The sequence below is a fragment of the Ursus maritimus genome, unplaced genomic scaffold (assembly GCF_017311325.1).
Source record: "Ursus maritimus isolate PB19 unplaced genomic scaffold, ASM1731132v1 scaffold_4, whole genome shotgun sequence".
Taxonomy (NCBI): Eukaryota; Metazoa; Chordata; class Mammalia; order Carnivora; family Ursidae; genus Ursus; species Ursus maritimus.
Genome location: NW_024426552.1, coordinates 18,317,968 through 18,333,473, shown reverse-complemented (window position 1 = coordinate 18,333,473; position 15,506 = coordinate 18,317,968). Strand labels below are relative to the sequence as shown.

Below are 15,506 nucleotides of genomic sequence, written 5' to 3'. Positions count from 1 at the left end.
TATACCAACCACAAAATTTCCTCAAGGAAACATAAAACTGAAAACAAAACAAAACACAATAAAGAACCTAGAAAAATGCTAATTAATACCCTCAGAAAAATTAAACTAAGATAAAAATCTAGATTTTTATGTAATCCTAAAGCTTAATCAATACTTAGGAACTTTTTTAAAATACAAAATTAGAATGTAAAATTAGGTACAAAAAAATAAATATTTATATATGAAATCTATGTCACAATTTAGATTATGGCAACTTGGAGGTTCCAATCCCTTTCTTCTGAGATCTTTTTAGCCAGAAACACTTCCACGGAAATGCTTCCTGATTGTAACCTAGCTGTGTCTTCCCACTGAGAACACACTACCACTCCCAGAAGCTTCCAGTGGTTGTCAAATGTGGGATCATCAGCTTCCTGGCAAATCTACTCTGGCACACACACAAAAAGGGAGAGGTGGAGAAGGTTAGAGAACAAGAAGTAGTATTTTCAAAAGTTACTGCTGAAAAACAAACATCAATAAAAGTTCTAAGAGATATATAGTTGAATATATCTCAAAAAATAAGACCAACAACCCCCCCAAAAAAGACAAAAAAGATGAGACACAAAAGAGAACAAATCCAGGTGACCCATCATCAGACCAATAAAGGTTCCAGAAAAAAAGAATAGAGACAAGAGCCAAAAATTAATGAGTAAAGACCCTCACCTATGCATATTATTGTGAAATTTTAGAATGCAAGAATTAAAGATTCTAAATGTTCCCAGTTAGGAAAAAAAGGACAAAGAATAAAGGAAGCCACATACAAAGGAACAAGGATCAGTTCAGCATCATGAGAAGTACAATGCAAATATGTCTTCAAAGCTCTAAAGCAAGGATCGACAAACTCCATCGTGTGGGCAAATCCAGCCTGCTGCTTCTTTTGAAAATGAAGTTTTACTGGAACGTGGCCAGGTTCATTCATTCACCTCTTGTCTATAGCTTCCTTTATGCTACAAAGGCAGAGCTGAGTAGTTGCAACATAGGCCCTGTTGGCCCACAAGGCCTAAAACGTTGACGAGCTGACCCTTTTCAGAAGTTTGCTGACCCTCGCTCTAAAGGAAAATGATTCTCACCACCTAGACTCCTACAACCTCCCAAATCATCATGAAAGCCTGAGCATAAGGCGTATTTACAAACACACGGAAGAGTTAATAAATCAGTCTATCATGCACTTGTTGGAAGCTATTAGAGAGTGAAATACACAGAGTGGGGACAGAACACAGGAAAGGAAGGGACAGGATCCAGGAAACATGGCTCTCACTCAACAGAGCAGTGAGAAAGGTGTCAGGATGACAACTGTCCCACTAGTCAGGGGCCCCTGGTCCCTACTAGACTGGGAAGGCCGAGGAACCGCTTCTTTGAAACAGAACTTGACAGAACTGACGATGTGCTGTGGAGACTGGGGTGGGGGGGAAATGAGGCCACGGGGAAGGCAAACCTGTTCAAGGAGAGAAATCTATTATTTCTAAAAATGTACAGTAATAATGTAAATACTGAATGTTGCACTTCAGCCTTGTGGCATCAATCTGTAAGCAAACATGAAAGATTTAATCATGCTTGCAGAACAGAAAGTAAATGTAATCAGTCACGACAGTGTAAAAGTACAAATACGGATCAAAGAAGTTGAAAGGTCAGGTGGAGAGGAGACAAACGCAAGCTCTCTCACATTGTCTTATCTTCACCCTACAGAGCGACGCCTGGCTCTGATGGAACAAGTAATAAAGGGGTGTAAGATAACCAACTCGGAAAGCCAAGGTGACGATGGCATCACATTGAGAAGACAGGAAGGAGGGGATGTCTGGTGTTAGATGAGCTAAAATGTCCAAATCTGATGAAGCAAAGACAGTGATATAAGCATGTCATTTAGAAATACAGTTGAAATCACTTGGAAAAACAGGTACAAGAGTTTAAAATGGTTCCCTGGGAAGCGGAAGTGGGAGTGGGAGGGGTGGGCAGACCTGTTATTTTTTAGTCTCTGCGTTTGATTTTTTTTCTCTCTATTTTTTTAAAGATTTTACTTATTTATTTGAGAGAGAGAGAGAGCACAAGCAGGGGCAGAGGGAGAGGGAGAAGCAGGCTCCCTGCTGAGCAGGGAGCTGGACACAGGGCTCCATCCCAGGACCGTAGGACCATGACCTGAGCCAAAGGCAGATGCATAACCCACTGAGCCACCCAGGCGCCAGGTAGATGTTTACTTTAAATAAGTAGCAAAGTTGTTAGTAATCCCCATATTGAAATGAAATAAAATGAAATAATAGGAAATGAAATGAACTGCCTACAGAATAGATTCACCCCTGTTACCCTCATGGATAATATTACTTCATTACCCCCTTCTGTACTATTATTATTGAATACATTATATATTGGCAAATACATATTTTTAAATGTATATTGTTTATATATCTAATATATATGCAACAATATGGGGCTACCATTATTATATATATATATTTATACATGTAATTTATATATATTTAATATATTATATTTATTGATTTAAACATCTCTATGTGGGTTTTTGGGTGGGAATTGAGAAAACAAGACGAAAAATATATATGCAGTCTTTGATGCATACCTATATATTTAATATTTCCTATGGTCTTCATCTTTCCTGTGGATCTGAGTTACAAAGTCCCCTTCTGGTGGACTTCCTTTAGCACGTCTTGTGATGAAAGACTGCTAGCAATGAACTCTCTCAGCTTCTGTTGATCCGGGGATGTCTTCGTTTCAGCTTCATTTTTGAAGAAATCTTGTTGCCTGTTGGCAGGTTGGTTTTTCTTCAGCACGTTGATTGTCGCTTCACTGCCTTTGGGTCTGCATTGTTTCTGCTGAGAAGCCAGCTGTTTACAACTGTATTGTTCATGTTCTGTGTCTAGAGAGTTGTTTTTCTCTTTCTGGTTTCAAGAGTTCCCTTTATCTTTGGCTTTGGGTAGTTGGACTAAGATATGTTAACTGTGGTTCTCTTTATGTTTATAATAGTTGGGATTCACTGAGGTTTCTAGATATGTAGGTAACAGTTTTTCATTTGGGAAGTTTTTGGTCATTACTTCTTCAAATATATATATTTTTTTGTTTGGTTGGTTGTTTTTTGTCTGCGACCTTCTCTCTTTCTTTCCTCCCTCTCCTTCTGGGACTCCCATTGCATGTATGTTATATACTTTATGTTGTCCTACTGTTTCCTTTCTCTTTCATCCTTTTCTCTACATTTTTCTGATTGAATTATTTCTATTGCTCTTTCTTTAAGTCTCATTTTTTCCTCTGCCATCTCAAATCTGCTGTCCTATCTATTCAATTTTTATTTCAGTTAGTCTTCCCTCATCCACAGCTTCCTCGCCAAGATTTCCATTACCCATGGTCAACTGCAGTCCAGAAGCAGATGATTCTCTTTCTGATGTATTGTCACACGGTCAACAGTAGCTCAACACTATGTCACAATGCCTGTGTCATTGACTTCACTGCATCTCATCACATAGCATGTTATCATCTCACATCGTCACAAGAAGAAGGGTGAGCACAGTGCAATAAGATATTTTGAGAGACACAGAAAGAGACTGTATTTACATAACTTTATTACAGTATATTGTTATAATTGTTCTATTTTGTTATTAGTCATTGTCATTAATCTCTTACAGTGCTAATTTATAAAGCAAATGTTGGGGCGCCTGGGTGACTCAGTTGGTTAAACGTCCACCTTTGGCTCAAGTCAGGGTCCTGGGATGGAGCCCCACATCAGCCTCCCTGCTCAGCAGGAAGTCTTCTTCTCCCTCTCTCTCTGCCCCTCCCTCCCTCATGCACATGCACAAGTTTTCTCCCTCTCTCTCTCTCTCAAATAAATAAAATCTTTAACAAAATAGAAATAAAAAATTAAGTAAATATTATCATAGGTTTGACTGTATAGATAAAAACATGGTGTATAAGGTTTCTGGTATCCACTGGGGTCCTCGGACCATAACCCCCATGGATAAAGGGAGGACTATAGTAATGCATTTTTCAACTCCAGAATTAATATTTGGGTTTTTTTTACACCTTCTGATTCTGTATTTATATTCCCTGTATGTTAAGTCATTATCATCAAATTTTTCTTTCATTATGTGAAAATAATTTCTTCTAATTCTTTGAACATATTTATAACAGCTGCTTTGAAGTCTTTGTCTATAACCCAACATCTGGGCTCAGCCTGAGCAATTTCTATTGACTGCCCTTTTTATTTAATTAAGTATAGATTATATTTCCTGTTTCTCGTGTGCTTAATAAATTTTGTTTTAAAAGTAAACCTGTTTAGGGGACACCTGGCTGCCTCAATTGGTAGAGTATGAGACTCTTGATCGTGGGATCGTAAGTTAGAGCTCCATGTTAAGTGTAGAGATTACTTAAAAATAGAATCTTGGGGTGCCTGGGTGGCACAATTAAGCATCCAATTCTGGGTTTCTGCTCAGGTTGTGATCTCAGGTTCATGAGAATGAGCCCCGAGTCAGGCTCTGCACTCAGCTTGGAGTCTGCTTCAGACTCTCTCTCCCTGTCCCTCTGCCCTTCCCTGCTGCACGTGCTCTCTCACTCTCTCTGAAATAAATAAATAAATCTTTAAAATAAAATAGAATAAAATCTTTAAAAATAAACATTCTTAGATAAATGCTGTAGCAATTCTTTTTTTTTTCTACCAATATGGGTAAGAATATGGGAATTGGGAAATGAAAGAAAAATCATTGTGATTCTTTAAGCCTGATGCGAAAGGCTGGCTGGTGTTTTTCTTGCATTGTATCCTTTTTTTTTTTTTTATCATTTCTTTATTAAATGGAATGACAGGGCATTACTTCTTGATTCTGCTTTATTTTTCTTAAGGTCGTGGGAGTTTTAAATAACTTTTTGTAGTAACTTACCTGTATTTGAACTGTGGAATCACTGATGTCTCTGCTCAGTTTTTTAATTATTTTTGTTTTTAGACTCTTTTCCTAAAAGTCTCCCTTTTATGTGCATAGCTTAGTGGTAAGCCAATGATTTGGGGAGAACTTGAGTTCGAATACCTCATTCCCATAAAGCTTCTACCTCTGTCAATTGGTTTTTGTGTTGCTTGCAAAATGTATGTAAAGTGACAGCCAATTCTCAAGTCTCCCTCTGATTTCCCTTTTCGCCAGCCTCCCTCAGGTCTCCTCCGAGCATGTACAGTTTTCCAGCCAGCCAAGAATACATGGAGAGATCATCTTGGCCTTTCTACGGGTCCCTCATTTCCAGGATCTCCCCATGAAATTTCTGGCTGGTCCACCATTCACCCCATCCAGGCTTGCAAAGCTACACCTTTCTTTATTTGTCCTCAACCATGTCCATCCCTTCTAAACAACTAGGAAAACATTTTCACCACCACCTCCACACACACCCAAATTGAGTTCATCCCCTCTGGCAGCAAAGCTATTAGGTTCCATGATCATCCCCATGCTGATAAAACTATCATTCTGCTAACCAAGTTGGGTTGGGGGAAGAAGGGAGGGATGGGTGCAGTCCAAGTGCAAAAGGCCATACTCCTACTGTTCTTACCTGAAGTTCCAGTAGCTTTTCAAGAATAAAGGCTTCTCAATTTATCTGCTTTTGGTTGATTTCCAGCACCCAACCCCTTCATGGCTCCATAACTAGAAATACCTTCCCTCAAAGAGATTTGGAGAAAAAAATTCTGTCTGAAAACACAAGGAACAGACTGTTATAAAACAAACAACACAAAAAAAGATAACCACCTAGAAGTGTTCTTTAAAAACATTTTATGAAATACCGGAATAAAAGGGAATCTAAACTTTAATGATGGGCTCATTAGAAATGAATAAAACCATGACAATACATACAAACACTAGTGAAATAGTTTCAAAGTGGTACTCAAAAAATAATTTTTAGCCTTAAGTTTATTTTTTTAAAGAAGGAAGGAAGGAAGGAAGGAAAGAAAGAAGGAAGGAAGGTTAAAATTCAACTTAAGGAGTTAGAAAAAGAACAATAAAATAAACCAAAATAAAGGAGAAAGAAGCATAAAGCTAAAAAAAGAAGGTAATGTAATATGGAAGAGAAAGTGAGTCTTAGAAAGTAAATCCAAGAACTAGTTCTTTGGAAAAAATCAGTGAAATACACAGACCTCAAGCAAGTCTAACGAAAGAAAACCACAAGAATTTAAGTTCCATGCGAGCCTTGCTGGCCACTGAGTTCTCATGCACCAGAACATTGCCTAGTACATGTGGGTACTCTGTAGCTATTTGTTAAATGAAAAACATTTAAAAATCTCACAGGCTATAGAAATAAATACAGAAGAGAATTTTTTAAATATTATATGACAATACTACAAATCTTATAAAGCATTACACTCCTCAAAGACACAAAAGCAGACTTAAACTGATGGAAATACGCTATACTAGTCAGTCATGACAACCTTACACTGGATAACAAGCAACCTCAGTGCCTTAAAAGTAGTAATCACGTGTTTCTCACTACAGGTCTCCAAGCTGGCTGCAAATATGCTGGACTATCCTGGGCTCCAGACTCTGGGATTCAGGTTCTAAGTTCCAGGCTGCAAGATAAATACGAGGTTCAGTTCTATTCAATGTGTCTTCTGTCTTCACCTTGAACCAGAGATTTTTCACTGCATGCTCTTCTCATGACAATCACAGACACACAAGCAGCCAATCCACTTAAGGCACATTTAGGCTTTTATATGCATTCATCCACCAACGTTCCATTGTCCACAGGACACTGGAGCAGTATCTTAGTACAGTTCCAGGTGCTATAAGAGAATATCCCACTGGGTGGCCTACCACAACATTTATTTCTCAGTTCCAGAGGCTAGAAGTCCACGAACAGGGCACCAGCATGGCTTGGTGAGGGTCCTCTTCCTAGTTTATATATGGCTGCTTCTTGCTGTATCCTCACATGGTGGGGAGAGAGGTTATCTCTTTTGTGTTTCTTCTTATAAAGGCACTAATCTCACTCATCAAGGCTCACCTTCATGACTTAATCACCTTCCAAAGGCCTTATCTACAAATATTATCATGTTGGGGATCACAGCTCCAACGTACACATTTTAGGGGGGACATAAACATTCAGCCCATAGCAGGCAGGAAAACAGACCACATCTACTCTAGTGTACCACATGGTTATATGCCAGAAGCAAGTGGCGATGGATTAAGAATGGCCATCCGACCTCCTACAAAGCCCAACTTTATATATAATAAAAAATACACAAAATAAGACTATAGTCAGGTAACATGTTTTATCTATCCAGTTGAGAAAAACCCAAAATATATTTTCTTGGTGAAGCTGTAACAAAACAGGCATTCTCATACATTAGTAGCTAGAATGTAAAATGGTACAATCCTTCCGGAAAGGTATTTGACAATCTCTAGAAAAATTATGTAAGCATATATCCTTTGACCCGGTAATTCCGCATTTAGAAATCTATCCAAAAGACACACTGGCATGATTGTCAGTCTGATGTGTCTACTTGGCTAGACTATAGTCCCCAGTTATTCACTCAAACACGAATCTAGGTGCTACTGTGAAAGTATTTTGTAGATGTGATTAAAGTCCATAATCCACTTACTTTTTTCTTAAAGGAGATAATTAATATTTTATTGTCACTTATAATCAGATGGCAGTTGGGTAAACAGTCTTCATACTTGATCTTTCCTTTTGTAAATGAAAAAAAAAAACAAATTTTAAACAGCCAATGGCTGGTTATGTTATCGGAAAACATAATTAGATTCATTCATGGTGGCTTCAAGTTTTCCTTATTAGCTCCAGAAAACTCACCCACCTTTTGTTCCTTTTAAAAAAACTGGCAGATTGGCACGAATTTGACTTCACACTGTAGCAACACCCTGACCGTCATCCATGTTGACTTCAAGGAACACCACGTTGGAATACTTCTCAGAGAGGCAATGAGAGAAAGGCTTGATCTTTTTGCAAGGCCCGCACCACGTGGCCGAGAAGTTAACTAGTTACGACAAGTTTATCTTCTGTACTGTTCAACTTCCTGAAAAGCATACTTGTTCTCCATCTGCTTCACCATTGTGGAGGCTGGGGTCTGACAAGCGACCCGTAAATGTGGCTTCAAAAGGCGGGATGGAGATGGGAGAGCTCACAGCCCACTTCCCTTTATAGCAACAGGGGGGTGGGGCAGGCGGGCATCCTGGGCATGTGTGTTGGGGCGCCCCAGCCAGGCCCCGCCTCCTGGACCGTAATCAGTTTACGTTAAGTTTGGAAGATTATCCTGGGTTATTTGAGTGGGCCCAATTCACCCAGTTGGAAGTCCTTGGGAGCAGAGGCTTCCTTGAAGAATAAGAAATTCCATTTGTGGAGCTGCTTGTGCCTAATATTTCTAGTCTGCCCTTCCTGCCAGCCTGCCCTGCAGATTTCAGACTTACCTGGCAAGCTTCAACAATTCCTCAAGACAATTCCTTGCAATAAATATCCTGATTCTGTTTCTCTGGTGGAATTCTGACTTGTAAAATTGGTAAAAATACCAAATTAGATAACACGAGAGTATTCATTATACCACTATTTATAATTGTAAAACATTGAAAACCACTCAAATGTCCATCTATATGGGGACTGCAGTGGAAGACTATCGCTATGGACTGAAAACCTGTGTCCCTCCAAAATTCATGTTGAAACCCTAATCTCCAATGTGATGGTATTTGGAGATGGGGCTTTTAGGAGTTAAGTAGGTCATGAGGGTAGAGCCCTTACGATAAAATTAGAGCCCTTATAGGAAGAGACAGAAAAGAACCTGCTTCCTCTCTCTGCCACGTGAGGACACAAGGGGAAATGGCCATCAGATACTGGATCTGCCGACAACCTTGATCTCAAACTTCCAGCCTCCAGAACTGTGGAGAAATTGATTTCTGTCTATGGTATTTTGTTAAAGAAACTTGAACTAAGACAACCATGCATCTGTAATAAGGACTATCTCTATCTTCTGCTGTGGTGTGATAGCCAAGATATATTATAAAGTAAGAAAAACAAGATGAAGAAAAGTATAGACAGCACACTGACATTTGTCTAAGAAAAAGAAGATGAGATAATCGCATAGACTCAAAAACTGAAGGATAAGTTATAAAAATATTTTTTAAGGAAAAGAAGGTAGTCTTTTCGAAATATAGCTTGTTTTAGAAATTTGAGTGTGAAACCATGCAAATGAGTTACGAAAATAGATAAAATGAAAACAACTCAAACTAAAAAAGCAATACCTAAAAATTGAAAGTAGATTAAACAAATTAACTTAATTGCGCATTAAGTTAGTAGCTAACAGAGAGAAATTATTTCAAGTGACTTTAAAACAAGACAGTTAAATCTAACCTCTAATGCACATCTCATGTGCTATATTCTTTGTGGGACAAAGAGAGCTGAAAAAGAAATTACAAAGTATGAAGCTGTTTTCAGTAGTAATAGTACCATCAGTAATACTGGGGTGTGTGGGGGGGGGTGTTAGGATAAAGCAAATGTAGCAATGTTGATGCCGTTGGGAGTCAAATGTTTCACATGAGAAAGAAGAAATGCAGGTGTAATGTCGAAGTTAAGTAACACCGTGTACCTCTACATTTGAATTAGAAACATTAGTGCAGGGCACCTGGGTGGCTCAGTCGTTAAGTGTCTGCCTTAGGCCCAGGGCCTGATCCCAGGGACCTGGGATCGAGGCCCACATCAGGCTCCTCCGCTGGGAGCCTGCTTCTTCCTCTCCCACTCTCCCTGCCTGTGTTCCCTCTCTCGCTGGCTGTCTCTCTCGCTGTCAAATAAATAAATAAAATCTAAAAAAGAAAGAAAAAGAAACATTAGTGAGAGGTAAGAGTTCATGGTAAGTGTTGTTTTGTCCAAGAATGATCACGGGGAAGGAGTCGACCTCTTGCAAAGTTCTGTGACTAGTGGCTACCCACCAGCTTCTTAAGGTGATCGATGCTGGTCAAGCATGAAGTTTAAACTGTGGTAACCCCACCTGTATTAGTTTCCTTTGTTGCTGTAAATTTGCTCACAAACTTAATGGCTTAAAACAGGGTAGATTTATTATTTCACAGTTCTGGAAGTCGGAATTCTAAAATGGGTCGGCAGAGCTGTGTTCCCTTTGGAGGCTCTAGTGGAAAACTCGTTTTCCTGCCTTTTCTAGCTTCTAGAAGCTGCCCATATTCCTTGGTTCATTCAAAACCAACAATGGCCCGTTGTGTCTTTCTCATACTGCATTACTCTGACATTAACTTTTTTGCTTCCCCCTTCCATGTGTATATGACCCTTGTGATCACATTGGGCCCACCTGAAGAATCCAGTATAATCTCTCTAGTTTAAGGTCAGCTGATTAGCAAACTTAATTCTATCAACAATTTAAATTCTCACTCGCTGTGTAACATAACATGCTCATGGGTCCCAGGGATTGGAACAAGGACATTTTTGAAAGAGTCATTTTTCTGCCTACCAAACCACTCAGAACATGCCAGGAAAGAGGTTTATGGTTCCTCCCCTATGAAGGGAAAAGTGGCAAATTTTGTCACTAGTTTGTTATACTGCACAGCTTCATAAGTTTGGGACCCTGGCCCCGATCGCATCAAAAGAGCAAGTGCTTCCTTAATCACCATGCTTAAAGTCTTCCAATCCAAGGATCAAGGTCACTCTCCCAGAAGCTAACATCTTGCCCCAAACGGGTTGCTGCAGTCTGCCTCAGAGTGGGAAGGGCAACAAGGAACTTTCACCTCTGCTCCTGCCCTTGTCCCCATGAGTTTTCCCCAGTGAACACTAATCCAGCAGGTTTAGGGCTAGTAAGCTCTTTGATCCGTGGATACCAACTAGTGCTTAAAGGGATCGTAGTTAACCACAATGTTGGACCCAGTTCCATTAGGTAATTTTCATGAGAGCAAATGAAAGCACTTAACACTCAGCAAATTCAAGAAAAATTGTATTATGGAAGATAGTAATGCTGCAATGACGAAGAGAAGAAGAACAAGGACAGAAGCACCCACATGCGTCCAGAATTCACACTCACACAACCTAAGAGACGGGAGCAATAGAACTGAATGGGCAAGCAGCTGCACCAAGAAGGGGCACTTGCAGCTCCTCTGACTAGGACAAGACAGAAAATGATCTTACCCTCATGGTACTGGGATTCCTATAGCCCCAGAAACCTCAGAACTAGTTACACAGGTAGCTATTTCTAGAGCTAACTTTGCCTGCTGCATAACAGGTCTTTAAATTTTAGAATATGCAATATGCACAAAAATTAACTCAAAATGGACCATAGACCTAAATGTAAAATGCAAACCTATAAAACTCCTAGAAGATAACATAGGAAAACCCTAGATGATCTCGGGTTTGGCAAATGACTTTAGATACAACACCAAGGGCACAATCCATGAAAGAAATCACTGATAAGCTGAATTGCATTAAAATGAAAAACTTCTGCTCTGTAAAAGACAATATCAAGAGAATGGGAAGACAAGTCACAGATTAGGAGAAAATAATTGCAAAAGACATATCTGATGAGAGACTGTGATTCAAAATATACAAAGAACTATTGAAAATCAACAATAAGAAAATAAGCAACCTGATTTAAAAGTGGGCCACAGACCTTAACAAATACCTCACCCAAGAAGATATACAGATGACAAGTAAGCATATGAAAAGATGCTTCCCATCATATGTCATAAGGGAAAGGCAAATGAAAACAACAGTGCGATACCACGACACACTGACCACACCAAATGCTGGTGGGGATGTGCAGCAAGGCATACTCTCACTTATCGCTGGTGGAAATGCAAAATGGTAGAGCCACACTGGAAGACACTTGGGCAGATTTTACAAAACTAAACATACTTTTACCATACAATCCAGAAATCGTGCTCCTTGATATTAACCCAAAGGGGCTGAAAATTTATGTCCACACAAAAACCTGCACACAGATGCTTACAGCAGCTTCAGTCATAATTGCCAACAAAAAGTTGGAATCAACCAAGATGTCCTTCAGTAGCTGAATGGATATACCGTCGTACATCCAGATAATAGAATATTATTCCCCACTTGAGCTATCAAGCCATTAAAAGATACTGAGGAGCCTTAAATGCATATTACTAAGTGAATGAAGCCCATCTAAAAAGGCTATGATTCCAGCTATACGCCAATTACATGGAAAAGCCAAAATCATCGGGACAATACGAAGAAAAGTGGTTGTCAGGAGTTGTAGTGGTGGGCAGGGATAAACAGGCAGAGCACAGAGGAGTTGTAGAGCAATAAAAATTCTCCGAATGATACTATAATGGCAGATACACGTCACTCTACATTTGTCCACCCACAGAATGCACACCCAAGAGTGAACGCTAAGGTAAACTATAAGTTTGGATGACCATGATGCATCAATGCAGGTGTATCAATTGTAACAAATGCGCCACTCTGGTGGGGAATGTTGATCATGGAGGAGGCCGTGCATGTGTAGAGACAGGGAGTATATGTGAAGGCTCTGTACTTACCTCTCAATTTTGCTATGACCCTAAATCTGCCCTTAAAAAAATGAAGTCCTAAAAAAAAAAAAAAAAGAATATGCAACTTGTCTGGATTCCCTTGTTCATCTTTGGACACTTTCCCAGCAAGTGCACGGTCCCAGGATATTTGACTCCCTGAAAGATATTAGTGATCGCACACAATTTTTTACCTCCCAAGAGGCCAAAGTTGTTTAGAGATTAATAATCTATATACACCTTTTCCCTATATGATATTGGATTTTCTGTTTTCTACAAATTGACCCAATGGGGGTAGAACTTCTCGAATTCTTTTATATCATTTCTCAGTTGGGATAATTTGTGAATGCTACGCCCTTGGATCCACTTTTCCCCATTTCCTAAGGCCTGCACTGAAGTCCTTACTGAATTATACTCAGTTGTTCTTAAAACAGGCATGGAGGGGTGCCTGAGTGGCACAGTCAGTTAAGCTTCTGACTCTTGGTTACGACTCAGGTCTTGACCTCAGGGTTGTGAGATCAGGCTTCACACCCATCATGGAGTCTGCTTGAGAGTCTCTCTCCCTCTGTCCCTCCCTCATCACTCACAACCCCCCCAAAATAAATAAATAAATCTTTTTTTTAAAAAAGGCAGGGACAGAGATGCAGGAGAATATGCAAAAGAGCCACTGGGAATATCTAAATAATATTTACAATATAATTATAACATTAGAAACAAATCTCTGTAAAGAGACAACTGGGAATATTTTATTTATATAAAAATACAAAGAGAGAGGTGCCTGGGTGGCTATGTCAGTTAAGTGTCTGCCTTTGGCTCAGGTCGTGATCCCGTGGTCCTGGGATCGAGAGGGGAGACTGCTTCTCCCTCTGCCTCCCTCTCTCTCTCTCTCTCTGTCTCTAATGAATAAATAAATAAAATCTTTAAAAAACATACAAAGAGAAAACCAAATATATTACCATAGTCAATGAGTGCTATGGACTAAAGGTATACCCCCCAAATTCATATGTTGAAGTCCTAACTAGCTGCAAATGTGATTCTGTTTGGAGATGAGGTTTTTAGGAGGAAATTACGGTTAAATGAGGTCGGAAGAGTGGGAACCTAATCCAATAAGATTAGAGGCCCTATGAGAAAAGAAAGAGAGGTCTCTCCATCTGCGCGCTCTCAGAAGAGGCTATGTGAGCACATGGCAAGAAGGCGGCCAGCTGTAAGCCGGGAAGAGTCCTCACCAGGAATTACATTGGCTGTACTTCCCAGCTTCCAGCACTGTGAGCAGTAAACGTCTATGGTTAAGCCCCCACTCTCTGGTATTTTGCTATGGCAGCCAGAGCTAACTAAAACGGGGAACAACATCAGGGTAGCACTGAGTTTACAGCTGGTTCCAGGTGCCTATTTATGCCCCACCGTCTTCCAGAAGAAACAGAACACGAGACCAGACAGTGCCGGCACTCAGAGAAGTCTCCCTGGACATTTCAGGGAGGAAGGAGGAAAAAAAAAAAAAAGACAGTGGAGAGTGATTTACTAAGAGTGACTCATCAATTCACCAACTGAAGTTGAGAACGCTGAGCCAGGCCAGGGCAGATAAGAACGAGGCTGAGGTCAGATACAGATAAAGTGAGTGATGGGGCCGGGCACAGGAATTTTCTCTATACGTGATGCTGGTAGGCAGGGAAGCAGAATGGTCCCTGCCAACATTGTTCATGAACCAAAATATTTTCAGAATCCCAGGTCAGTCCCAAGACCCTAACTCTTGCTCGTTATATGAAATATTTCCAACACACTGTGACAACCTGGGTTCCCAAAGCATAAAAGAAGAAGAGGGAATGAGCCCGGAGCAAAAGATCTTCACTCCGGGAAAAGTTTAAACAGTAAGATTATGATAGAAGTTGTCTACAGAAGGCAGCATATATGCAAACAAAGGACCCTCATGAGACAATTGGTGCATACGAATGATTACACAATTAGGGCACAGCTAATCAGAGCCTGAAACTCATCGCCATAAACACTACTGTCCTATTCAGAGATTTGACTTCACCTCACTGTGCTTTGGGACGGGGTGAATGGGAAAGACAAAGTCGAAAGGTTAATTCTCTGTAATTTGTAAACTCCATCTCTTCGACAGAAAAATATTTAAAAAAAGAAAAAAAAAGGCCACTCCTTTATCCTCTGAAGGGAAACGCACCAAAGCATTTGAGAGTGTCACATAACACTCTCGACCAGTAACCCATTTACAGAGGAAATGTGGCTGAGAAAAACAGAAGAGTTCAGATTCGAGCTTCCAAGACGTTACAAACAGTAACAGGAATAAAAATTAAATTATAATAGAAAAAAAAACTTCTGATGCTTTGTGTCTGAAAAATAAAAACAAACACTATTTAGTAAGTCTGAACATCTCATGGAGGCAACATTTTTAGCCTTGGGCATTAATTATGGTTGCGCCACTCATGGGGTCTAGAGGAAGCCAATTCGACCCACTTCGTCCCCAGGGAGAAAGCGTCCACAAGTTCACAGAGTCACGCATTATCTCCATTTTATTGTCCAGCACAGTAAAGAATGTACTGAAACCTTGTGCCACGTTCAATAAGCTGGCCCAGCCTGAAATGTCGGTCTATTTCTTCGCCCACCCCCTAAAAAGTATTAGCCACTCTGAGAAATGTCTCTCTTACATTCTTCAATATGAGTTGAGTACTCAGCCCCTAGGAAGTATTTTTTCTCCATGATTAATTTTTTAAGGAGAGAGACTGTAGGCTGGTTCCTCACCATTCCCTGTGATTGGTGAGTTTTCCGCAGGATCTCCCGAACTTACAGTGCTTTTAGCAAGACTTCGTTAGTGTGTCATCGTGCCAGGGGCCGCAATCTACTCACTGTTATCTACAGTAAGTTGTATCAACAAGAGCAGCTCTTATCTGGGAGGGCACGGGATTGATCTGTTCAGCCTCTGGTGGACCTGAGGAGTCTTGAGGGGGGCTAAGGACACCAACCAAACCAGCAACAACATCTCGATTCGTTTGCTAGGGC

The 15,506-nt window shown here is 40.1% G+C and overlaps 1 pseudogene; it reads right to left on the bottom strand.

Annotated features, from left to right (window-relative positions):
- Positions 1–7,765: 7,765 nt before the first annotated feature.
- Positions 7,766–8,178, bottom strand: LOC103673196 (annotated as a pseudogene).
- Between the last annotated feature and the right edge of the window lie 7,328 nt (positions 8,179–15,506).